Genomic DNA, 27,406 nt, shown 5'->3' with positions numbered 1-27,406 from the left:
CCAGTGCACCACGACTGGTGTAACAAAGGCCGTGGTATGTGCTATCCTGTCTGTGGGATGGTGCATATAAAAGCTCCCTTGCTACAAATGGAAAAATGTAGCGGGTTTCTTCTCTTAGACTATATATATATAAATTACCAAATGTTTGACATCTAATAGCCGATGATTAATAAATATATGTGTTCTAGTGGTGTTGTTAGAAAAACAACCTTTTAAACATTAACCAAATGTCCGACGCCATCATATAACCCTAGTTGAAAAGGTGTGAGCAGGTCGCTAAATAAAACATGTTTCTTCTTTCTTCTTACAATTATTGCAATACTGTAGGTGTTATTTGTTTCCAAAGATGTACCCCTCTCCTTGGGAACATCTTGCACCCGTCCCGGTGTAAGACACGTACCCCATCCTTAACGCACCAACAGAAAGAAGTTGTAAACAGACAAAGATTACGTCCATTGTTAGTTCTGTGCGTACCTGTGTAACGGTCGGCGTCAGTCTGACAATACAATGGTGACAAGGGCCGTTACGCTTCGTAAGTTACGCATCAGCTATCAATTAAAGAAACAAATGGGGTTGGATTTGACATGTCCATGGGGGAGATGAATATGATGAATATCACGCGGGTACACTATTGTGTTTATATCACGGGTATTCTATCATGATGCGACATGTCCGCTATCGCACACCGCCATCTTGGTTTTAGTATCTGACTCGGGGTATGGGAAGTAAATCACAATGCATTGTCAACCATACTAACATAATATTAAGTTTGTTTTGTTTAACGACACCACTAGAGCACTTTTACTAACATAATATATGCAACAACGATGAGAGCAAGAATGTTCCGTGTGTGGTGATAATAACTAATCTATGTTTTATGCTTCGAAGGTATCTCCGTTGGTGGACCCATTGGGCTATTTCTCGTTCCAGCTAGTGCACCACGACTGGTATATCAAAGGTCGTAGTATGTGCTATCCTGTCTGTGAGATGGTGCATATAAAAGATCCCTTGCTACTATTGGAAACGTGTAACGGGTTTCCTCTATAAGTATATACGTCATATATATTACCAAATGTTTAACATCCAATAGCCGACGATTTAAAATCAATGTGTTCTAGTGGTGTTGGTAAACAAGAACAACAACAAAAGTTCAAAGGTATTTCAACTAGATGTTGTCAACTAAAGTTGAAAAACAAACATTTCAGTTTTCAAGACAACCATTAATTTGCCATTTCGGTTTGCTAGGAAGTCACGGTTATACCCTAGGTTTTTATTTATACTCGGTATATAGAAATAGGGGATTTTTATTGTAATATTTCATCAAAAATAAACTTGTGAACAACATAGACAGATGCAATTCCTTTGAAATATTAAATGCTTTACTTGCAACTACAAAAGGGTGTTATTGTCGTATTTTATGAGGCGGTACGGTGGTATTTAAAAAGGGGGTGTATTTACTTCCCTGCTACCCTCACCCCATATAATCTGAATCGGCTGTTAGAACCGCCGGTAATAAAACAGTCGTTTGGTCAAAACTCTACACCGTATCAAACTGATCGCTGGGAAACAAGCAGGAGATACGTTTACATAGATAAAAACCCCACGTGAAGCGACCGGTGATTTGTCAATCAGTTAACCGTGTAATATTATCTCCCACCCTTAGCATGACCTATAGCATGTCTAAGAAAGAAAGAAACAATACCGATAAAGCGTCTGTGTCGATAACTAATGATCCGTAACTATACGTCGTTTATATTTCGTACAACAGATAAAGTATCCATTTAAAAATTACAATCTGAGATTGACGTAGGTTTGTGTCATTTGATATTTGTCTTTATTGTGTACAATATTAAATATTCAAATAAGTATCACATTGTAACGGGGTTATATTCGTCAAAGATTTAACAAAGATAGCCTCCCGAATGGTTACTGATTTAAGGAAAAAGACAAATCAAAAAATGTATGCGACGTGTTCAAAGGTCGCCAAATATTCTCGAATCTACACTAAATGCATAGGAGACCATATAGAGTTTGTTTTACTAATACACGTGCAGTTTGTGTAGTCTCATTATTCAACGAATCATTTCACGTATATATAATTAGGCTTCGATTATATGTGTGTCCATGACTGTCGGTCGTCCTGTCTGTCTGTCTGTCTGTTTGTCTGTGTGCCTAGGTTTCAGCCTATCTGTCTGCCTGTTTGCCTGCCTGTCCGTCTGTCTGTCTGCCAACCTGTCTGTCTTCCCGCCAGCCTGTGTGCCTGCTTGAGCAAAGTTCTTCAAAGTGTTTCAGATATAATATATAAGTAAAACCTCTCAAAACCGGACCCTCTGTAAACCGGAATTCCCCTAAGCCGGACACTTTTTACTGTCTTTTTTTAAAAGTCAGTAGAGAACTTAACCTCTCTAAACCGGATACCTCTTAACACGGACATATTACTTGTTCCGTGGGTGTTCGTTTTCACTGAAAAGTAAACTTAAATAAAATGTCTGTTTGCCTGCCACAAAGTTCACCAAAGTCTTTCAGGTATAGTATATAGGAGTTAAAGTTCGTTTATGTTTAACGACACCTCTAGAGCACATTGATTTACTAACCATCGGCGATTGGATGTCAAAAAAAATTGTCATTTTGATATATAGTCTTAGAGAGGAAACCCGCTACCTTTTTTCATTAGCAGCAAGGGATCTTTTATATGCACCATTCCACAAACAGTACAGCACGGCCATTGATATACCTGTCGTGGTGCACTGGCTGGAACGAGAAATAGCCCAATGGGCTCACCGACGTGGATCGATCTCAGACCGACTGCGCATCAGGCGAAAGCTTTATCACTGGGCTACGCCCCGTCCCTTTAGTATATAAGAAAACATTAGTCTGTCTGTCTGTCTGTCTGTCTGTATGTATGTATGTTTGTCTACAAATCCACCGCACATAGGAGGCTCATTCAAGTGTCTCCCCCCCCCCCTCACACACACACACTTGGTATGACATTAACTGTATACCACATAACACTGTAAAGCAATCCTTCTACCGCTAGTGGGCGCCACTAACACCAGCATACAGCGATTCTGTGACGATGGTCGTGTCAAAAACGCGCACACAAAGACGGCAAACGAATAAAAAACACGTTTATTTACAAAATGTTAGTTTTGAAATAATCTATTTTCAATGGACTTTATGACCACTTCATCTGATATTTGACTTTTTCCTTTCACCAAATAAAAGAGTGAAATGCTATAGCGGTCCTCAATGGATACGTTATCTCCCTTGGCAAACATGGACTACATTGTCCGGAGTATGTAAAATAACCGCGGGAGAGCGGTGAGGTCAGTTTGAAGATGGCGGGAAACCTAATCGTCTGCTGTTTTGAATTACGGAGGTCCTCGAAAATTGCTCCGCAAACACGCATTAGGGTAAATGTAATGAACACGACTGTCCCATCGCGTGTGGACTTTGAGCTTCGCATGGGGCCAGGCGTGACCACGTAATAGCGCGGCTAGGTCGGGAGTCATATTATAACAACCGATGGCATAGGCGGATATAGAGCGGGGTACACACCATTGGTGTTCGCTGGATTTCATATTAGGGGAACCTATATTAGGATCGGGTACCTACATTGTCTTGTAACATGTGTTATGAAGCGACAGGCAAATATAAAAGGGGGTGGTGTGTGTGTGTGTGTGTGTGTGTGTGTGTGTGTGTGTGTGTGTGTGTGTGTGTGTGTGTGTGTGTGTGTGTGTGTGTGTGTGTGACCGTCCTCGGTGGTGTCGTGATTAAGCTATCAGACATAAGGCTGGTTGGTACAGGGTTCACAACCCGGTACCGGCTCTCACCCAGAGCGAGTTTCAGCGACTCATTAGGTAGGTGTAAGACCACTACGCCCTCTTCTCTTTCACCAACCACTAACAAATAACCACTAACCCACTGTCCTTGAAATACAGCGCAGATAGCTCAGGTGTGCCCAGTACAGCGTGCTTGAACGTTAATTAGATATAAGCACGAAAATAAGTTGAAACGAAATGAAAAGGTTAGATTGGGGGGGGGGGGGGCATGGTCCTATACCCCCCGTGATTACGGCAGTGATAGTAAGTAGGTAACTAGTTTTACGTGATTACGGCAGTGATAGTAAGTAGGTAACTAGTTTTACGTGATTACGGCAGTGATAGTAAGTAGGTAACTAGTTTTACGTGATTACGGCAGTGATAGTAAGTAGGTAACTAGTTTTACGTGCCCATATACCACAAGGGTTTCGAACACGCCCATCCCGAGTCCGGTCTCTCGATATGCTCAGGGGTCTTACACGGGACAGGAGGTATTTAATTGATGGATAATTTAGAACTTTTTATTTTTATTTAAAAAGTCCAACAATATAAAAGGGTTGGGGGAGAGGTGCAGTGATAGACACGGTTTGGTGTATTTTGCCAAAATGTCCGGTGACGAACGATCAGCATATTCGACATCCAGCGCTTTATGCAACAAACGTTTCGCACCCAACATCCACCCTCTCAAAATTCTCTCTCCGCCCCTGAACGGCGTGGGCAGGGAAGATAGTTACTATGTGTATGCAAATGTATTAAGAAAATAAAGATAATAATTTTTGTATTAAATTTGATAAAGCATGGGGCGAGCAAGTAGGTAAGCAGTGGCGGATCCAGAAAATCCATTGGGGGGGGGGTCAGTGAAATGAGGTGGAATGTCAAGGGAACTTTGGGGGAGATTTGGAGGGGATCGTAGAAAAATTAAAATTAATATATAACAAAATTATAACTATCTCAAAATTTAGGGGGTAGGCGACCCTGCCGACCCCCCCCCCCCCCTAGATCCGCCTCTGGTAAGTGAGTGAGTGAGTGCTAGGGTGTGTGGTGGGATGTTTGGGTTTTTGGTGGGTCAGTGAGCGAGTGAACAAGCGAAAAAACGAACGAACGAATGTTTGACGACAGCCCTTTGACAAAGTAGACACCAGTTGAGATGGCGGGGAATGTTCTTCTCTACAACTGGTATTTCTTAGGCCGTACCTACCACAAAATGAGCGGGAGGTGTATTGGGGGTGGGTGTGAGGGGGTGGGGTGTGAGGAGACAATTATATGGTTTATTTATATACTCTAGTTTAAGTCATTATGTTTCGGCTTTTATGCCAATTTTTTTTTGAATGCATGTATTATATTGACATACTTAATGTACCCCAAGTGTCAAAACGTGCCCATCAGTCGTTTCTCCCACAATACACTTTTGAAATATAAGTCGAAAACGGGTGTGCAGACATTTTCATTGTGTTATAGCTTGGATTCTTCATACATATTACGCTTTGTAATGGAACATAATTGAGGACCTTTGCGCCAATCTCGCGTGACCTTACAGTATGACCTTGCGATCTAGTCGCACCAACGTGTTCTCTGTGATGTGACTGAGAAGGTTGAGGGTTTTTTGCTGGGTTCAAGAGAGGTGTTAATCAAATATTGCAATAAATATGCAGCACTTCAGTTCGCAAACATCACTATAATGAGATCGTGTTTCCGTGTACACTCTATTTTCGGTCTAAAGTTAGATTTGATCAATATAAGGTCATCTTTGCATGATACAGCAAGATCTGGTGAAAAGAACATCAGAATAATGTATTCTCATTTGTAAAGATGAAGAGAGAGAAACAGAGAGGTAGATTTACAGACAGACAAACAGACAGACAGAGAGAGAAAAAGAGAGATGAAGATATATACAGATAAAGAGAGATAAAGAGATAGAAAGATGGGGAGAGAGATAGATAGATATATAGATATAGAGAGAGAGAGAGAGAGAGAGAGAGAGAGAGAGAGAGAGAGAGAGAGAGAGAGAGAGAGAGAGACAGAGGAGAAAGGAGTGGAGTTGAGGGGCGAGAGGACGAGAGAAAGAGACAGACATACAGAAAGAGAGATACAGACAGACACACACAGAGAGAGAGAGAGAGAGAGAGAGAGAGAGAGAGAGAGAGAGAGAGAGAGAGAGAGAGAGAGAGAGAGAGAGAGAGAGAGAGAGAGATGGTGAGGATAGAGACAGCAAGAGATAGAGAGAAAAAGAGAGATACAGATATATACAGATAAAGAGAGATAAAGAGATAGAAAGATGGGGAGAGAGGGAGAGAGAGGGGAGAGAGAGGGGGAGAGATGGAGGGAGGGAAAGAGAGAGAGAGAGGGAGGGATGGAGAGAGAGAGAGAGGAGAGAGAGAGAGAGAGAGAGAGAGAGAGAGAGAGAGAGAGAGGAGAGGGATGGAGAGAGAGAGAGAGATATGGAAGTAACATGTCTTATGAAAGCAGGTGTCCGCTTTATCTCAGTAGACTTTATATCGCATATACCATATACATGACACAGGTATCGGAAGCGGCGTGGGAGAGGAGAGTAGGGTGGGAGAGGAGAGTAGGGTGGGAGAGGAGAGTAATTCTGAAAATAATGCATTGCTCCCCCACTTGAAAATCTACTTAAAATGACATCACCCCTCCCATTGGTGTAACGTTTCGGCTCCTATACAGACACGAGGTATCGAGGCAGGGTGGGGAAAGAAAGAAATGTTTTATTTAACGACGCACTCAACACATTTTTATTTACGGTTATATGGCGTCAGACATATGGTTAAGAACCACACAGATTTTGAGAGGAAACCCGCTGTCGCCACATAGGCTACTCTTTTACGACAGGCAGCAAGGGATCTTTTATTTGCGCTTCCCACAGGCAGGATAGCACAAACCATGGCCTTTGTTGAACCAGTTATGGATCACTGGTCGGTGCAAGTGGTTTACATCTACCCATTGAGCCTTGCGGAGCACTCACTCAGGGTTTGGAGTCGGTATCTGGATTAAAAATCCCATGCCTCGACTGGGATCCGAACCCAGTACCTACCAGCCTGTAGACCGATGGCCTGCCACGACGCCACCGAGGCCGGTACGGGGTGGGGAAGTTGGCATAACAAGGTTCCAGCAGAATGTGACAGTTAGGTGTCCACAGAATCGGGATCCCCAAAAGTAATTTTGCACCCCCCTGTAAAAAAAATAACAACACCTGGATCCGCACCTTGATTGTTCAAGCACGGCCGTCCTGGTCATACGTTTTAGCACGTCACCAAAACCCTGATCAGGAAGAAGTAGCCAGTATTGCGAGAGAAAGAGTTTAAACCCACTGTATACACATCTATCATATCAAACCGTCAAGTATCGAAATCCGTGTCACGGAGATAACGATATTATCACAAGTTATGACGCCGTTCACCCGACTCGTTGTGTCACTTTGCGCTTTCAAAGTGTTTTACTTGTTTACACAGAGGTTCATTTTAGGTCGTATCTTAGCTTGGTCACATTTAAGGATGAATATGTCTGGAAAAGCTGCATACACACTGCTATAAATCTCATGAAGTGTTTTTTTTTTTTTTTTTTAAGGATTTGATGTCATTTAAAAGATTAAAATACAAAAATTGCACTATTAGATATAGTGAAAACGAAAAGAAAGGTAAAGCAGGAATATGGATACTTTACGATAAATGTTCCTGGTTACAAACGTTCAGTTCTGTGAAAAACAAATGAAGGAAGGAGATGTTTTATTTAACGACGCACTCAACACATTTTATTAACGGTTATATAACGTCGGACATATGGTTAAGGACCACACAGATATTGAGAGAGGAAACCCGCTGTCGCCACTTCCTGGGCTACTCTTTCCGATTAGCAGCAAGGGATCTTTTATATGCACCATCCCACAGACAGGATAGCATATACCACAGCCTTTGATGCATCAGTTGTGGAGCACTGGCTGAAACGAGAAGTAGCCCAGTTGGCCTGTGAAACGATAAAGGGAATATCAGCCTGTATTTTTCCTGAATATATCATCACGTGTTGATCACTTCATTGAAAAACACTAAAATTTCATGATACAGCTGAAATTATATTTGCTTTTATTTTGGTGTTTAGTATATATTTTCTAAATCAAAATTCTTGGTTCAAATTTCTGGTTGTCCCTGTATTTTATTGCCTACTAGTATTAGAATATCATTTGTCTACCATCAGACATTTTGCCACATTTATCGGATTTGTTGGATATAAAATGTACTACGAGCACTAAAACCACCAGAAATACACTGATTATACAGAAAATGATGTTCTAAATTGGACGTAAAATGTACTACGAAAACATTAAGACCACAGGAATACATTGATTAAACACACACCGATATTCTAAATACGAAAATATATTTAGTATGCAATTTTACTCAAGAAAGTTCTGTACGTTGCAAAAAATATTACAATGACAACAAATTCAGAAAAAAATACTTTTAATTTATTTTTTTTTTTTAATCCAGAAATAATAATCTGCACGTACGTCTCTAATAAGATTGGTATATAAAAGTAGGTGGTATGTGCTTTCATGCATGTCAGAACGTGTATATACAAGATTGCTTGTTGTTAACGGGCAAGACGTAGCGGGTTTGTTATGAAGACTATGTGTCGCAATGATCAAATGTTTGAATCCTGAGGTGCTTGCGTCGTAGGATCGAACCACCTCAGTGGACCCATCCTCAGATTAGTTGTTTCTCGTCCCAACCATGGCACCACGATTGGCATATCAAAGGTTGTGGTATGTACTATCATGTCTGTGGGATGGTGCATATAAAATATCTCTTGCCACTAATGGACAAATGTAGCTGGTTTCCTCTTTAAGACTATATGTCGCAATTACCGAATGTTTGACAACCAATAGCCGATGACTAATAAATCAATGTACTCTCTCTCAATGAACAAACAAGTTTTTTATCGGTAGAAGTAGGGTTCCCTCTCTGTCTCTCGATCAACAGGATGTCGAAATAACTATATGTTGAACACCCAATAACCTTAGTATAAAAATATGCTGACGTGTCGTTAAACAAATATTAGTATTTCTTTCACAGGGCACAGGTTAGGGGTAGACGTGTGTATCGGCGGTGCACACAGCGCCACATGTGGGGGTACGGTTCTATTTGATCAGTGAAAATGTTGTCGGGGATAACAACACGGGCTGTTGTTTGGTTAGTATTTAAATACCGGGTTGTTAAACAGCCGCAAACACTCGTGTCGCTTTCATATCAACATGGCTTAATAAATGAACCACTCGGATTAAAAGTTTGATCTCAATATAGATCGCATTCTCACTTCACGCAGCAGACGCAAAACTCTGCTACGGAAATTAACGAATGTTATCGAAGTCAGGTTTTGCCAGGTCTACTTCCGGGATTGTAGAAATGATTCAGGTCTAATTAGTTCTATTAAAATGGCGTCTGTGGATCAATGCTGATATTTTGATGCATGTAATCTTATAGCAATGGATTTTGTTTTTCGGTTTTGGGATTTTGTCTGGGAGTAACCGGCCTCGGTGGCGTCGTGGCAGGCCATCGGTCTACAGGCTGGTAGGTACTGGGTTCGGATCCCAGTCGAGGCATGGGATTTTTAATTCAGATACCGACTCCAAACCCTGAGTGAGTGCTCCGCAAGGCTCAATGGGTAGGTGTAAACCACTTGCACCGACCAGTGATCCATAACTGGTTCAACAAAGGCCATGGTTTGTGCTATCCTGCCTGTGGGAAGCGCAAATAAAAGATCCCTTGCTGCCTGTCGTAAAAGAGTAGCCTATGTGGCGACAGCGGGTTTCCTCTCCAAATCTGTGTGGTCCTTAACCATAATATCTGGCGCCATATAACCGTAAATAAAATGTGTTGAGTGCGTCGTTAAATAAAACATTTCTTTCTTGTCTGGGAGTGTAGTTTTGTTTTTGTTGTTTGTTTGTTTGTTGTTTGTTTGTTGTTGCGTGTTGTTGTGATGTTGTGTTTTGTTTTGTTTTGTGGGGTGTTGTTTTGTTTGGTTTTTTTTTGTTTTTTGTTTTTTTTGTGGTGCGGTGTTTTTTTTTTTTTTTTTTTTTTTTTTTTTTATTTTTTTTTTTTTTGGTGGGGGTGTTGGGGTTGACATTTATGTTGTTTTGTGTTATGTTACGTTGTGTTGTATTTATTTTTTAGATTACGTTCATTATGTTGTGTTGTGTTATGCTGTTTTGCATTGATCTGCGCTGTGTTGACTGTATAGTATAATATAGACTACTTAGGAAATAGTTTTTTGCTTGACCATCTGGGACTGAGTTGAGCGGACATTATTTGGCGGAAACTCGTCCCGGTCAGATCTTAAACTGCTCAAACTTCCAAAAATAGCCCAGCATACTATGCTGACGGGACACGGTTACTTTTCAGTGATTGCACTCCGACAAAGAGCTTCCTTTGCAAAATAAAAAGCAAAACGTTGAGAAATGCGAAGAAAAATCAAACAACCGGAATGGCAGACGACTTCCGTCCGTAACAGCTGCACGCGCATGGCACGCGCAGAGACGACCGCGTCAACAAACTGGTACTCGGCTCCACTTCCCGGCTTCTGCAAATCAACCAGTCTATCCGAGTCTTGCCTCGTATCTGTCTCTTTTGTCACAACATCGATTAACACTTCATTAAAGTGCATCGAACAACACTCACGGTTTTTTATCCTCAGTTTTTCTTTCTGTCTTTCTCAGCCTGTTGAGGAAAGCCAAGCAGACGTGCAATGTAATATAATTTTCCAGGGAACTGAAGCAGTTAAAAAGAGAACCTCATTTGCTCATAACTTTCGTAATACAAATTGCTACCGGCTTCGGGTATAAGGCTGGTAGGTAAGAAGTTCGCAACCCGGTACCAGCTCCCACCTAAAGAAAGTTTTAACGACTCGGTGGGTAGGTGTATAACAACTACATCGTCTTCTCTCTCACTAACCACTAACCAACTGTCCTGGTGAGAGAGAGAGAGAGAGAGAGAGAGAGAGAGAGAGAGAGAGAGAGAGAGAGAGAGAGAGAGAGAGAGAGAGAGAGAGAGAGAGAGAGAGAGAGAGAGAGAGAGAGAGAGAGAGAGAGAGAGAGAGAGAGTGTGTGTGTGTGTGTGTGTGTGTGTGTGTGTTTATGGGGGGGGGGCTAGTAAAATCTTCGTCAGGTTGGGTTTGTTTTTGTTTGTTTGCATGTGGGGTTTTTGTGCAGTTTGTTTTTGTTTTTTGTTTTTGTTTTTTGTTGTTGTTGTTGTTGCTTTGTGTTGGGCTTTCTTTTGGTGGAGTACTTCCATATATAATGTATGTTAGTGTACTTTTGAATACTGTAGGTGTCAATTTTTAAACGTCGAATCCTTCTTTGAATACTTTAGATGTCTTTTTAAAATGTTTCCCCCTTACGTGTATTCATACTGTTTGTGTCGCCTTTTAAATGTACCTGAAAAATCTTGCATTCGCCCCTGCATTTTTTTTGTACACTTGGGTTGAGTTTTTTCGTGCTTATATGAAGACGCAAAACAGATATTTTTCAATATTTTTTTGTGATTAATGAAAAATATATTTATTGGACTTAAAATAACAATTTATGAGAGGATGATTACCATTCTGGAGAGCAAACTGTAGTCTCTCAGCACGATGTCGCGGTGTCAGGATGATACCGTTGTACGAGCGTCTGCATCTGAGTCCAGCCGTCATCGGATGGATAGGCCTTCCATGACGTCCTATCGTGTTCATGCTGTCATCGTCGTAGTTCTGAACCGGTCACGGAGGTGGTGTTGTCGAATCTGCCGATCTTGGCGTGGGGTCGTAACGGGACATTGACCAGGTCGAGGTCCCAGTCTGTTGATGACGTTCAGCAAGTCGTCCAATATTTGATGGATGGACTCTGAAGGTCCTAGCAACTTGGCTTTGCGAAGTCCCCCCTTGAACCATGCCCAACGCTCGCTCCCTTTGTTCTTCTCTGAGTCGTGGCATTCTTAATGTGACGAGGAATATGACACCGTTACGTGACTTTTATGTGTCCACATACTGGCATTTCACGTGCATTGCATGCAGCATGATTGAGCATGTAGTGAACGCATTTCACACCATTTTGTGTGTTTCTGCTATTGTATGTGTAACGAGAACAAAACCAGGATTAAAACCCAGACAAAAGTACCAATCAATGGCTTCCTCTCATAAATTGTTATTTTAAGTCCAATAAATATATTTTTCATTAATCACAACAAAATATTGAAAAATATCTGTTTTGGGTTTTTCATTGTGTGTCAGTATATATATATATATATATAATATATATATATATATATATATTATATATATATATATATATATATATATATATATATATATATAATATATATATATATAAGCACGGAAAACTCCAACCCAAGTGTACAAACAAACAAAAAATGCTTTGCGGAGGAGGTGCATCGAAATGGAGGAATTTAGATCGAATAATAACGAGACATACGTGATATATACGTTTTATCTGTAGGCAAAAAATAGCTTCAGTCAAACGGGGAGAAAATAATATCTACAAACAGGTGTGTCGGACTTGAATTCAAGTTCAGTTTCACTGAAGGAATGCGATTTCTAATTTAGAGTGTGGAGATAGAGAAAGTGACAACACACCGGTGCCCACAGAGATATAGCGCCAGATCTAGTCCAAGGATAAACCAATCAGATCATAGCTAACATTTGGTTCAAGGCTACAAGTACAGAAGTGTTGCAATCCGACAGTTGGCATTATTATATAGGTGGCGTGTAATTGCGTTATGCATACTATGACATTTTCTTGTCATAAATTCCGTACATATTTGTAATACATTTTCCCCCTAAATATTATCCAACTAAAACCTATATCGTGAACATAGGTAGTCGGTTTTTGTACTTCATTTCAGTGGATGGGTATGCTAAAACATTGTTTTGTTTAACGACAGCACTAGAGCACATTGATTGATTAATTAATCATCGGCTATTGGATGTGAAACATTTGGTAATTCTGACTTAGTCATCAAAGGAAACCCGCTTCATTTTTCTTAATGCAGCAAGGGATCCTTTATATGCATTTTCGCACAGACAGGAAAACACATACCACGGCCTTTGTCCAGTTGTGGTACACTGGTTGGAACGAAACAAAACCCCAAAACAATCAGCTGAATGGATCCACCGAAGTGGTTCAATCCTGCGACGCAAGCACCTCAAGCGAACACTCGACCGCCTGAGCTAAATTCCGCCCAGCTAAAACATTGAGGTCATCACCGTGGCCTGGACTATCTGATGCATTGTATTCGATCCTCCAAGGCAAGGGGTCGTTATGTGCGCTTTCCGATAGACGGGACAGTACATACCACACCTTTTTGATTAAACATTCGTGGAACATTGGTGGGTCGTTTATGTGCGCTTTCCCATAAACAAGACAGTACATACCACATTTCTTTGATGAACCAATCGTGGGACAACGGTGGGTCGTTTGTATGTGCTTTCCCACAGACAGGACAGTACATACCACATACCTTTGAAGTAGCAGTCGTGGGACAATGGTGATATTTTATATAGGCGTTCGCACAGACGGGACAGTACATACTACATATATTTGATATAGACGTCGTGGAACAATGGTGATATTTTATATAGGCATTCCCACAGACGGGACAGTACATACTACATATATTTGATATAGACGTCGTGGGACAATGGTGATATTTTATATAGGCGTTCCCACAGACGGGACAGTACATACTACATATATTTGATATAGACGTCGTGGAACAATGGTGATATTTTATATAGGCATTCCCACAGACGGGACAGTACATACTACATATATTTGATATAGACGTCGTGGGGCATTGGTGGGTCGTTTATATGCGTTTTCCCGTAGACGGGACAGTACATACCACATCGTTTTATGTGCCAGTCGTGGGACATTGTGGGTCTTTTATATCAGCATGAAATGGTCGTGGGACGGTCGATTTTGCTATTCTCCTCAGGCTCCTCAGGCGAGCGCTCTACCCACAGAGCCAACTTCTATTGAGCCTAGTAACTTCCTAACGTTCAGTAACATAGAGCTACGCTAACGTTCGCAAACTATTTGACTGGTTCCAAACGTACTCGTTCGGTTTAACGTAAAGCGCATAAACCAATCTAGCGGATGTATTTGTCCAGCCAGGTCTGGCCTAACCCAGCTTCGGCCTACGTTCAGCCAACCGTTTTATGCTGACGTTTCCAAACTATTTCGACTGGTTCCCGAAGTGCTATTTCGGTTTAAACGCATAAATCACTCTAGTGGGCGTCTTTCAGCTCGGTTCACCTGAACTCAGCCCTGGAGTCGTACGTTCTAAAGTATATAATTCGCGTTTTTATGACCCACGTCATACAAACAGTGTCCTAAACCGTTATTAAAACCAGTATACCACTAAGATGAACCGTTCACCACGTCTCACTACGTCGATCCCGTTGAATATGATTTTCGTCCAGTCAACCGGAATATCCGCGACACCAAATACGTTATTAAATAGGTCAATTTTCTATGCATTTCGCGGTGTGCTCTTATGCGTGTGAGAGAGAGACAATTACTGTATGTTTTTAATGTATTTTCAACCAGCTGAAATAGCAGAACCGTTAATAAGTTAACAGTTAATATCGTAATGCTGTTCTGTCTTGCATTGTACGATATTCGTGTGACAAGTGGTATATTCTCAAGCGTTACGAGAGTTTCAAATATCTACAAATCACCGAGGATGGCGATTATTGGAATGGTACGTATGATAATATACACTGATGGAAACAAATAAGGGACGACATAACAGTAACAGCAACCACTAACTGTAATCATAACGTTCACCCACAGTATCAGAATGTTACCGTTATCACTGGTAGTCAGTCCCACAATACATCGGTGTATTCTATCCAGGAATAATTACTCTAGTCGTGTATTCAATTCGATCTTGAATACCCTGCGTTCCCATATTTCTTTCAATCAGTATATTATTTACTACAGCGTCAACAGATTTTAAAGTAGGCTTCTAACCAAAAAAAAAAACCACCACCAAAAAACAAACAAACACCACCATACATGATACAAATGTACATGACGTTTAAGACTAAACCATGACATATAATTATTAATCACGTCAATACACCAAAGCTTATATAATAATATTAGGCCATTCCTTTGTTGCTGTTCGCCGTGATATGTGCTATCCTGTCTGTACGAAAGTGCAAATAAAATACCCCTTGCTGCATTAGGAAAAATGTACAGCGGGTTTCCTCTGATGCCTATGTGTCTAAATTACTAAATGTTTGACATCCAGTAGCCGATAATTAATAAATGTGCTCTAGTGGTGTCGTTAAACAAAATAAACGTTTTGTTGTCATTCATTAACACAATTTAGAAAAACAGTCATATCTAAGGTCTCACTACACAGATGTCATCCGCCATTGAAATTCATGTTAAACTGCCCAACTTCAAGCGAAGATTGCCCATAGAACGGGTTCTCGTCGGCACTAACAACATAAACCATTGCGAACATACATTATATAAGCATTTGTATTCATTCCAAAATTGTGAACATTTCCGTCTCAGTTTTTTGCTATATGACCGCATCTGGCTGTAGTACCGGTCCGAACAGGTGGTTCATAAACCGATTCACTCCGCTGTCACTTGCACTATATACCCATGTCCCAAAAGGTCGATGCACAATAATACAAAATAACATGGGCAAAAATACAGCCAGAAGGCTTACCATTAAACATACATATTGTTTTAATTCTTCACCATTTCCTAGAAGTGAATATGTGAACCATAACATGTGTCCCAGTTAGGAACTATAGTGGACAATGATCAATGAACTCTCACCCGGAAGTGATCTGTGTAGTGAGACCTAAGAGATGGGGTTTCCGACTTACAACGAAGTTGAAATACGGAAATTACCAAGTCAAACGGTGCAGGTAACGTGTATCGTAATATGTATTATTTACTCTTTGATCTATATATATATATATCAATAAACCGATAACAGCGAGTGTCTCTACAAATAACAACTTGTGTCAATGATAGACAGCCAGTTGAAAAACATTATCCCAAACGAAATCGTTGCAATAAATCGTTATTATAGATCGATGATGCTTCAACATAACGTTGTTGGTGCTTCTGCTTCTGTTGCTGCTGCTAATGATGGTGGAAATAGTAGCGATGATGATGATGGTGTTGGTTGTGGTGGGGATGATGATCGATGTCACTTGATTACTAGGTCATCGATTGTGACCAATGTCACATGACCACTACGTCATCGATTGTGACCAATGTCACATGACCACTACGTCATCGATTGTGACCAGTGTCACATGACTACTACGTCATCGATTGTGACCAGTGTCTGGTAACCAATACATCATCGATGATCATCGCTGCTAATCTATTTCCGGATGTAACTACACAATATTCCTGAGGCGATATCAGCCAAACTACGACCCCAAAAATTTGAATACTACAACACCCCAAGTTTAGCACTGAAATGCTACCCCAAACATGCTTCAAGCAGTGGTACTAGATGAAATAAAATTGCATACATTTATTGCCCAGATAAAACAAGTTTGATAACAAACACTGAAACATTTTTCACCAATGACCAAACTGCTGGACCCTGCCGGATGTTATTGGAACAGTGCTACTTATAAAGGTTTGTGTGACGTCACAGACTCTCGTTTTATCGGTGTGAGCTGATCGAGACTCTGGGAGAAATCGTTAAACATAAAGTTTTGAAGGAATCTTTTTTGTCCCGTAAACACTGCGCTGCAATAGACCGACTCCCCGTCAGGTTATCACTGTAAGTAGCCACCACATGGCCAGTCGATTTCCAAATGGAAACTCCAGTAAACGTCCGCTGCAAATTCCCCCAGCCTGAGAACAAACGTATCCAACAGATGTCGGCAAGCTACATTTAAAAAAAAAAGAGACATTAAAACATCTTAGGCTATAGTGGGTATATGCTTTAGGCAATTACACAACATTAGATAGAAGTGTTTTAAAATGGCGCATCGCTCTTTAAGATGGCGCATTGCTGTTTATTGTTGAATGGGCGAACGATTCTAGTTTTACGTTTAAATGAAGGTTTCTCATTTGAACTATGAAACCAGCGTTAAGTCAGGAAGTCATTGTATACACATGTATGTCAGTTCGGGATTACGCGACGTATGGGTAAACGAATATGGTGAAGTAGGATGGGAAAAACACACTATGTGTTTGATCCGAGGTCAAGTGGTTAAATGTTCCTCGTGTCTTGTGTGGCCCTCACGGCATCCTAAAAAAAAACCCAGACATTGTAATATATTTTTTTTTTTTTTTTTTTTTTTAAAGGTGTTAACAGCTTTAATTATATATTATGCTGCTTTACCCCTCTCCTCCGTAAAATAGTTTATTTTGTTTAACGACGCCACTAGAGCACATTGATTTATTAATAATCGGCTATTGGATGTCAAACATTTGATATATAGTCATAGCCTGCTACCTTGTTCCATTAGTAGCAAGGGATCTTTTATATGCACAATGTTCTCAGCATATCGACTCTATGAAGGCGAGCTGCGTAAATAGTACAAATAGTACTTCCTGTTAAAGCATGGCGTTAATATTTGTAAGTTGTATCATCGCAGTTTACTATGGGGAGGTGAGATTGTCGCTTTAAGACTACAGTTGTATTTGTGTCTTACCTTGTATAATTATGTCAAATATCTTCAATGATGGGGAGGTGAGATTGTGGCTTTAAGACTATAGTTGTATTTGTGTCTTACCTTGTATAATTATGTCAAATATCTTCAATGATGGGGAGGTGAGATTGTGGCTTTAAGACTACAGTTGTATTTGTGTCTTACCTTGTATAATTATGTCAAATATCTTCAATGATGGGGAGGTGAGATTGTGGCTTTAAGACTATAGTTGTATTTCTGTCTTACCTTGTATAATTATGTCAAATATCTTCAATGATGGGGAGGTGAGATTGTGGCTTTAAGACTATAGTTGTATTTCTGTCTTACCTTGTATAATTATGTCAAATATCTTCAATCATGGGGAGGTGAGATTGTGGCTTTAAGACTATAGTTGTATTTGTGTCTTACCTTGTATAATTATGTCAAATATCTTCAATCATGGGGAGGTGAGATTGTGGCTTTAAGATTACAGTTGTATTTGTGTCTTACCTTGTATAATTATGTCAAATATCTTCAATGATGGGGAGGTGAGATTGTGGCTTTAAGACTATAGTTGTATTTGTGTCTTACCTTGTATAATTATGTCAAATATCTTCAATGATGGGGAGGTGAGATTGTGGCTTTAAGACTACAGTTGTATTTGTGTCTTACCTTGTATAATTATGTCAAATATCTTCAATGATGGGGAGGTGAGATTGTGGCTTTAAGACTATAGTTGTATTTGTGTCTTACATTGTATAATTATGCAAGATATCTTCAATGATGGGGAGGTGAGATTGTGGCTTTAAGACTATAGTTGTATTTGTGTCTTACCTTGTATAATTATGTCAAATATCTTCAATGATGGGGAGGTGAGATTGTGGCTTTAAGATTACAGTTGTATTTGTGTCTTACCGTGTATAATTATGTCAAATATCTTCAATGATGGGGAGGTGAGATTGTGGCTTTAAGACTATAGTTGTATTTGTGTCTTACCTTGTATAATTATGTCAAATATCTTCAATGATGGGGAGGTGAGATTGTGGCTTTAAGATTACAGTTGTATTTGTGTCTTACCTTGTATAATTATGTCAAATATCTTCAATGATGGGGAGGTGAGATTGTGGCTTTAAGACTATAGTTGTATTTGTGTCTTACATTGTATAATTATGCAAGATATCTTCAATGATGGGGAGGTGAGATTGTGGCTTTAAGATTACAGTTATATTTGTGTCTTACCTTGTATAATTATGTCAAATATCTTCAATGATGGGGAGGTGAGATTGTGGCTTTAAGATTACAGTTGTATTTGTGTCTTACCTTGTATAATTATGTCAAATATCTTCAATGATGGGGAGGTGAGATTGTGGCTTTAAGATTACAGTTGTATTTGTGTCTTACCTTGTATAATTATGTCAAATATCTTCAATGATGGGGAGGTGAGATTGTGGCTTTAAGACTATAGTTGTATTTGTGTCTTACCTTGTATAATTATGTCAAATATCTTCAATGATGGGGAGGTGAGATTGTGGCTTTAAGACTACAGTTGTATTTGTGTCTTACCTTGTATAATTATGTCAAATATCTTCAATGATGGGGAGGTGAGATTGTGGCTTTAAGACTATAGTTGTATTTGTGTCTTACATTGTATAATTATGTCAAATATCTTCAATGATGGGGAGGTGAGATTGTGGCTTTAAGACTATAGTTGTATTTGTGTCTTACCTTGTATAATTATGTCAAATATCTTCAATGATGGGGAGGTGAGATTGTGGCTTTAAGATTACAGTTGTATTTTGTATTTGTGTCTTACCTTGTATAATTATGTCAAATATCTTCAATGATGGGGAGGTGAGATTGTGGCTTTAAGACTATAGTTGTATTTGTGTCTTACCTTGTATAATTATGTCAAATATCTTCAATGATGGGGAGGTGAGATTGTGGCTTTAAGACTACAGTTGTATTTGTGTCTTACCTTGTATAATTATGTCAAATATCTTCAATGATGGGGAGGTGAGATTGTGGCTTTAAGACTATAGTTGTATTTGTGTCTTACATTGTATAATTATGTCAAATATCTTCAATGATGGGGAGGTGAGATTGTGGCTTTAAGACTATAGTTGTATTTGTGTCTTACCTTATATAATTATGTCAAATATCTTCAATGATGGGGAGGTGAGATTGTGGCTTTAAGATTACAGTTGTATTTGTGTCTTACCTTGTATAATTATGTCAAATATCTTCAATGATGGGGAGGTGAGATTGTGGCTTTAAGACTATAGTTGTATTTGTGTCTTACCTTGTATAATTATGTCAAATATCTTCAATGATGGAGAGGTGAGATTGTGGCTTTAAGACTATAGTTGTATTTGTGTCTTACATTGTATAATTATGCAAGATATCTTCAATGATGGGGAGGTGAGATTGTGGCTTTAAGATTACAGTTGTATTTGTGTCTTACATTATATAATTATGTAAAATATCTTCAATGATGGGGAGGTGAGATTGTGGCTTTAAGACTATAGTTGTATTTGTGTCTTACATTATATAATTATGTAAAATATCTTCAATGATGGGCAGGTGACACTGGACCTTTAACACCGTAGTTGTGTTTGTGTTCTGCACTAGTATTGTAACCAGCCCAGTGGTAAAGCGCACGCCCGATGCGCGGTCGGTCGTGCTATCCTCTCTGTGGGATGGTGCATATAAAAGATTCCTTGCTACTAATGAAAAAATGGAGCGGGTTTCCTCTCTATGACTGTCAAAATGACCATATGTTTGACATCTAATAGCCGATGATTAATAAATCAATGTGTTCTAGTTGTGTAGTTAAATAAAACGAACTTCTAGTACGGTAACCTAAGAATTTGCATATAATTAACATACATTAGAAGATGCCTTGACTTGACCTCCGTCACCTCTACTCTCACGTCCTACCATATCACAGGGCTTCTAGAATTTTTTTTTAATTCCACTAGCCATGGGATCAGTGATTAAACTATTTTTACTAGCCACAATTAAAAATTCACTAGCCCTACTTTATTTTTAAGTTAATACAATTTTACTAAATAATAGTAATAATCAGATATATCGCCTAAAGAGGGAGATAGAGCTTAACAACAATAAAATTGGGGATTGGGTGGGGGCAGAATATTCATATTTACAAAATAGACTTAACAACAACATTTGACTCATTTTTTTTCACTAGCCATCGGGCATGGCAATAGTAGTTATTTACTGTCCCAACATTGAATATCACTAGCCATGGGAGTGGGGCTACCATAATCTAGAAATCCTGCATATCAAGACACTAGTCTGTAGTAAACAGGTTTTAGGTTTATTTTCTTTTTACCCCCTTCTTTTTCTTTTTTTCTTTTTTACAATGAAACAATGTATGACAGACGTTCTCACAACACTGCCAGACTTAACTGTTGAAGTGTCAATACCGCCTACACCAGTCCGATACACCTGTTTGTATATAAAACGTATATATCACGTATGTCTCGTTATTATTCGTTCTAAATTTCTCCATTTCGATGCACCTCCTCCGAAAAACATTTTTTTTTTTTTTTTTTTTTTTTTTTGTACACTAGGGTGGAGTTTTTTCGTGCTTATATAATATATATAACTCCATCCAAGTGTACAAAAAACAAAAATGCTTTGCGGAGGAGGTGCATCGAAATGGAGGAATTTAGATCGAATAATAACGAGACATACGTGATATATACGTTTTATCTGTAGGCAAAAAATAGCTTCAGTCAAACGGGGAGAAAATAATATCTACAAACAGGATATAAACAGGTGTATCGGACTTGAATTCAAGTTCATTTCCACTGAAGGAATGCGATTTCTAATTTAGAGTGTGGAGATGGAGAGAACGTGACAACAACACACCGGTTCCCACATAAATATAGCGCCAGATCTAGTCCAAGGATAAACCAATCAGATCATAGCTAACATTTGGTTCAAGGCTACAAGTACAGGAGTGTTGGAATCCGACAGTTGGCATTATTATATAGGTGGCGTATAATTGCTTTATGCATACTATGACATTTTCTTGTCATATCTTCCGTACATATTTATAATACATTTTTCCCCTAAATATTATCCAACTAAAAGTTATATCGTGAACATAGGTTGTCGGTTTCGGTATTTTATTTCAGTGGATGGGTATGCTAAAACATTGAAGAAGAAGTTTGTTTTGTTTAACGACACCACTAGAGCACATTGATTGATTAATTAATCATCGGCTACTGGATGTCAAACATTTGGTAATTCTGACTCATAGTCATGAGAGGAAACCCGCTACATTTTTCCTAAAGCAGCAAGGGATCTTTTATATGCATTTTCGCACAGACAGAAAAGCACATACCACGGCCTTTGTCCAGTTGTGGTACACTGATTAGAAAAACCCCCAGGTACCGCTTACTCCCAATTTATGACCGGCTACAAGAAACCATTGCCGCTATCCGCTCTCGTAAATGACAAGATTAATGGCAATATGTAACACGTGTTTCGGTAGTGGAGAACTGTGAATAAAAATACAGTCCTACCCATATAAAAAAAAAAGCAAAAAAAACTATAGGGTTATACAGAGGTGGCCCCACTGTACCATAATAGATGATATGATGTAATAAAAGGCCTTTGAAAACAAGTGAATGGCGAAGACAGGTCAAACTGTGCTATATTATAAGATTTGGTAGAATTTTAAAGTGGTATGTGCGAAGAAATGTCTGATTAATTTAGGTCGACTTGTAGCGTTGGACGATATGAATGACTAGTAAAATGGCGTCCGAAGACAGATGGCTGTTTTATACCGATGAATTTGTAATATGTTACAAACTTTTGTTGATAATAAAATGACCTCTTAAAACACATGGCGCGGAATGTAGTTCAGTAGTTGCAGAGCGCTCGTCTGACGTCAGATGGGTTAAAGGATCGATCGCTGTCGGTGGAGTCGGGATGTTTCCCTGTCACAACCAGTGTCCCACGACTGATACTTCAAATGGCATGGTATGTACTGTCCTATGTTTGGGGGGGGGGGGTTGTTTTGTTATCGACACCACTAAAGCAAATTGATTTATTAATCATCGGCAACAGAATGTCATTTAGGACAGTGAGTTAGTTGTTAGTGGTTAGTGAGAGAAAGGTTGGTACACTGGTCTTACACCTGCCCATCGAGTCGTTAAATTCTTTCTGAGTGGGAGCCGTCACAGGGATACAAACCCAGTACCTACCAGCCTTAAGCCCAATGATTTAACCACTTCACCGCAGAGGCTAGAACCTGTTGTACCGCGACCTACGTGTATGTATGGTGGGAGCTGGTACCAGGCTGCGAACCCAGCACCTACCATCCTTAAGCCCAATGATTTAACCACTTCACCGCATAGACTAGAACCTGTTGTACTGCACCCTACATGTATGTAGGATGGGAGCCGGTACCGGGTTGCGAACCCAGTACCTACCAACCTTAAATCCAATGATTTAACCACTACACCGCAGAGATTAGAACCTGTTGTACTGCACCCTACATGTATGTAGGATGGGAGCCGGTACCGGGTTGCGAACCCAGTACCTACCAGCCGTAAGCCCTCAACCACTACACCGCAGAGTTTAGAACCTGTTGTAGCGCGACGCACGTGTACTTGATGCAGATCGACATGCCGCATGGTGAAGATAATTACTTCTGTAGATTGCGCAATGATAATGTAAGCTTGTTGTAGCATGTTCCTCGACAGCGCTGCTGCTTCGGTTATCTCGAATGTTCACTGAGAAGATAAGCGAGACCCTTTCAAAACAATAATAATAAATAAATAAATAAGAGAGGAGAAAAAATATCCTTAATGTCTTCACGCTTTTAAATGGTCGGTTACAAGTAACATTCTACGTTTTACAAAAATAAATTAAAAAAAGAGAGAAAAAAAAGAAGCTTTAACTACCCCAAGAACGAACTCTTGTTATTCTTTCAAGATGATTTTCACCTTGATAATGCAAATTGAAAAACGATAGTTTTGACAGAATATTTGATATAATCTGGCAAACATCCGACAGGAGAAGCGATTTTTCGTGCGGTCTGCGGAGAGTTCAGATGCGATAGCGCCCGCTTCCGGATTAGCGAGGTCTCCCCACTAGACGAGATCTTCATTGAGGCATCTGATGGAACTCACGCTGATGGAGGAAGAGATTTCCTTTCTTTTTAGGGTCAACACCTCCACGAGTCATAAATTGCGAAAACTAGCAACGTCGGTGCAATGTTGTAAATACTCTATGAAGAAAGAGGCCAATTTAGTCTAGTGGATGTTGGGTTTAAGTCCACCTGATTATGTATTCACTTACCATATTATTCTGTTTAAGTCCACCTGGTTATGTATTCACTTACCGTATTATTCTGTTTATGTCCACCTGATTATGTATTCACTTACCGTATTATTCTGTTTAAGTCCACCTGGTTATGTATTCACTTGCCATATTATTCTGTTTAAGTCCACCTGGTTATGTATTCACTTACCGTATTATTCTGTTTAAGTCCACCTGGTTATGTATTCACTTACCGTATTATTCTGTTTAAGTCCACCTGATTATGTATTCACTTACCGTATTATTCTGTTTAGTGTCAACACCTCCACGAGTCATAAATTGAAAAAACTAGCAACGTAAGTGCAATGTTGTAAATATTTACAGAAGAAAGAGGCCAACTTAGTCTATAATAGTCTTTCCCAGCAGTAAACGTCATTTCCTTACTATGGTATGTACTACAATCTATTTATTTCTGAACCGATTGTTATTTAAATATCACACAAACGATAGTGGGGGTTGTTTGTTTGTTATTTCCAAAACATTTCAAATAAAACTGAAATTATTTTAATAATGTTGATAAAGGCAAGAAGGAATGTAGTAGATGCTGGGGTTGACATACTATATAAGAGTCGTGGTGACATACTATATAGAGTTGTGGTGACATAGTATATAGAGTCGTGGTTATGCGTTCTCTAACACTAACCATTTTTAGGATCAAATCTTCCATAAATTGTCATAAATTGTCAAAACGAGGAAAGCTAGTGCAATGTTGTAAATATCTACTCAAAAGAATTTAAGGGTCAGACGATATTTTCGACATTATTTTCTGAATGTCAATTATATTAGCTAGACCATAATGTCACGCATGGTATTGTTCCATTTTGACGAAAGTGGGTCTAAGCAACCCATAAATGAATTAAAATCCACTGTCATTGACACTGTCGACTAGTTCTAATGGCGAAAACATGCTTACATTTGCACGTAAATTAGGGCGAAAGCGAAAGGTCTGCTAAGTGCCCATAACTTGCTTTTTCACAAATCGCTTCATTTGCACGCTTTGCACGTGTATTCCATGTTCCCAATGCTGAATTTCCGTATAATTGGAGCTTGCGTTCGTGTACGGTGCACACTCCAAATTCGACAATGGTACGACTTCAACTGACTATCGAAGATCGAGGAAGGGCTATTGCTTGGCTTCAGGATGGCAATACGCAAAGAAATGTTGCTCTGAGACTTGGTGTCAGTCAGAGTGTCGTTGGCCGACTGTGGCAACGGTACCAAGCAACGAATTCTGTTCGAAATCGTCCACGTTCGGGAAGACCCCGAAGCACTACAGATAGAGAGGACCGCTACATCACCAATATGGCTCTACGTCAACGCACAACCACTGCACGCCGATTACGTGACAATCTGCGGACTGCGACTGGAACTCGAGTGTCTGATCAAACCATACGCAATCGTCTGAGAGCCAATAATCTACGCTGCCGTCGCCAGGCTGTTCGACCACCACTCCTACCACGTCACAGAACGGCCAGACGTCACTGGTGCACGCTTCATCTGCGGTGGCAACGTGTTCAGTGGGGTCGAGTGATGTTCACTGATGAGTCCAGGTTTAGTCTCCAGTTCAACGACGGTCGGGTTCGTGTCTACAGACGTCCTGGGGAGCGCTTCGCTGACGTTAACGTTAGACAACGTCACCGGTTCGGTGGTGGCAGCGTCATGGTGTGGGGCGGCATCTCTATCCACCACAGGACCCCCCCTCTATGTGGTGGATGGCAATCTGAATGGAATCCGCTATCTGAATGAGATTATCCGGCCGTTGGTTCTCCCAGGCCTTCAGCAGATTGGCGGCGGGGCAGTTCTGCAGGATGACAATGCCAGACCCCACCGCGCCAGGGTGGTAACGGACTTTCTCAGACAACAAGGTATCGCCAGGATGGATTGGCCAGCATATTCGCCTGACTTGGCCCCATTAGAGCACGCCTGGGACGAATTAGGCAGGAGAGTTCGGGATAACCATGCCCCTCCGGCCAACCTTCATGATCTGGGTCAACTTCTTATGGCAGAGTGGCAGGCCATTCCCCAAGAGTTCTTCAGACGTCTGATCAACAGCACGAGGCAACGATGTGTCGAGTGTATTCGCGCCAGGGGTGGATTCACACACTATTAAACGAATGTTCTAATGTGTAAAATCCATGTTTGACAACCTTCAACTTTGACAGCATGTCATGTGACTTTCTTGTATACAGTGACGTTTATTTGTGGTTTTTTGTAAATATGGAACAATAAATTAAATTTTTGGTGTAGTTTACATCATCAATCTAATACACTCTGAAACTTATTTGGTTATAAATTTTTGACCCTTAAATTCTTTTGAGTAGTATATATACTATGAGAAGAAAGAGGCCAACTTAGTCTAGTAGTTGATGTGTTTGACATAGTATATAGAGTCGTCCTGGTTATGTATTCCATAACCCTAACCGTAACCTTTTAAAGAGTCAACACTTCTACGAGTCATAAACTGTGAAAACTATAAACATTAGTGCAATGTTGTAAATACTCTCGGAAGAAAACGGCCAATTTAATGTAGTAGATGCCGGGTTTGACATAGTATATACAGTCGTAGGTATGTGTACTCTAACCCTAAACTTTGCTTTGTGTCAACACTTCCAAGAGTCATAAATTGTCAAAACCAGGAATGCTAGTGCAATGTTGTAAATACTCACAGAACAAGAGGCCAACTTAGTCTAGTAGATGATGTGTTTGACATAGTATACAGAGTGGTCCTGGTTATGTATTCAATAACCCTAACCCTAACCCTAACCCTAACTTATGGGCAATTCCTCCAAGCGGGAGGGTTTGTTTGTTTGTTTTTTGCTTTTGTTTTGTTTTGGGGTGGGGGGGGGAATTGTTTTTGTTTTTGTGGTGGGTTTTGTGGGTTTTGTTTTAATTTCCCAAACACTTCTTTCTCTGTCAAAGGAAACTGAAATTATGTTAACAATGTTTATAAAGGCTGAGAGCTAAGTACCGGAATAACAGGAATCAAAGTCCGTAGGAATTGAGCGAAGAACTGAACTGAATAGAATAAGTATTTAACGACATTCCATCACAAAAGACGCATCGAGTATTGGATGTCATTTGGAAGAATCCACTCTATAACAGAGAGAGGCAACACATATGGCATGTGAGTACTACGATGGATGCCAAGCTGTGGGGCTCTGCAAAGATCTACGCCTGACAGCCCTTTTTGGCGACTATCACGGGACAAAGGATTTAATACAACCAATCGAACGCTGAAGAAGAAAAAGAAGAAGAAGAAGGAGAAGGAAAAATAATATTCGTTTGTTAGAAGTCGTAGTTGCACCCAGACTAGCATACTACATATTACTACGAACTAGCAATTTGCTTCGATCAGCTAAAACAGTTCCTCCTTCCTCCAAACAGGAAGATGTCATTTATTCTCACCCTTCCACCGAATCCTCGAATCAAAACATTTATGCAGGGAGGTCAACGTGCAACTACTTAAATGGAAGGTATATATTAGCGGTGAATGATTTTTAAAATAAGAAAGAAAATAGGTGGGGGGGGGGGGTGGAGAG

Source organism: Gigantopelta aegis, chromosome 7 (assembly GCF_016097555.1).
Source record: "Gigantopelta aegis isolate Gae_Host chromosome 7, Gae_host_genome, whole genome shotgun sequence".
NCBI lineage: Eukaryota > Metazoa > Mollusca > Gastropoda > Neomphalida > Peltospiridae > Gigantopelta > Gigantopelta aegis.
This window is presented reverse-complemented; position numbering follows the sequence as displayed.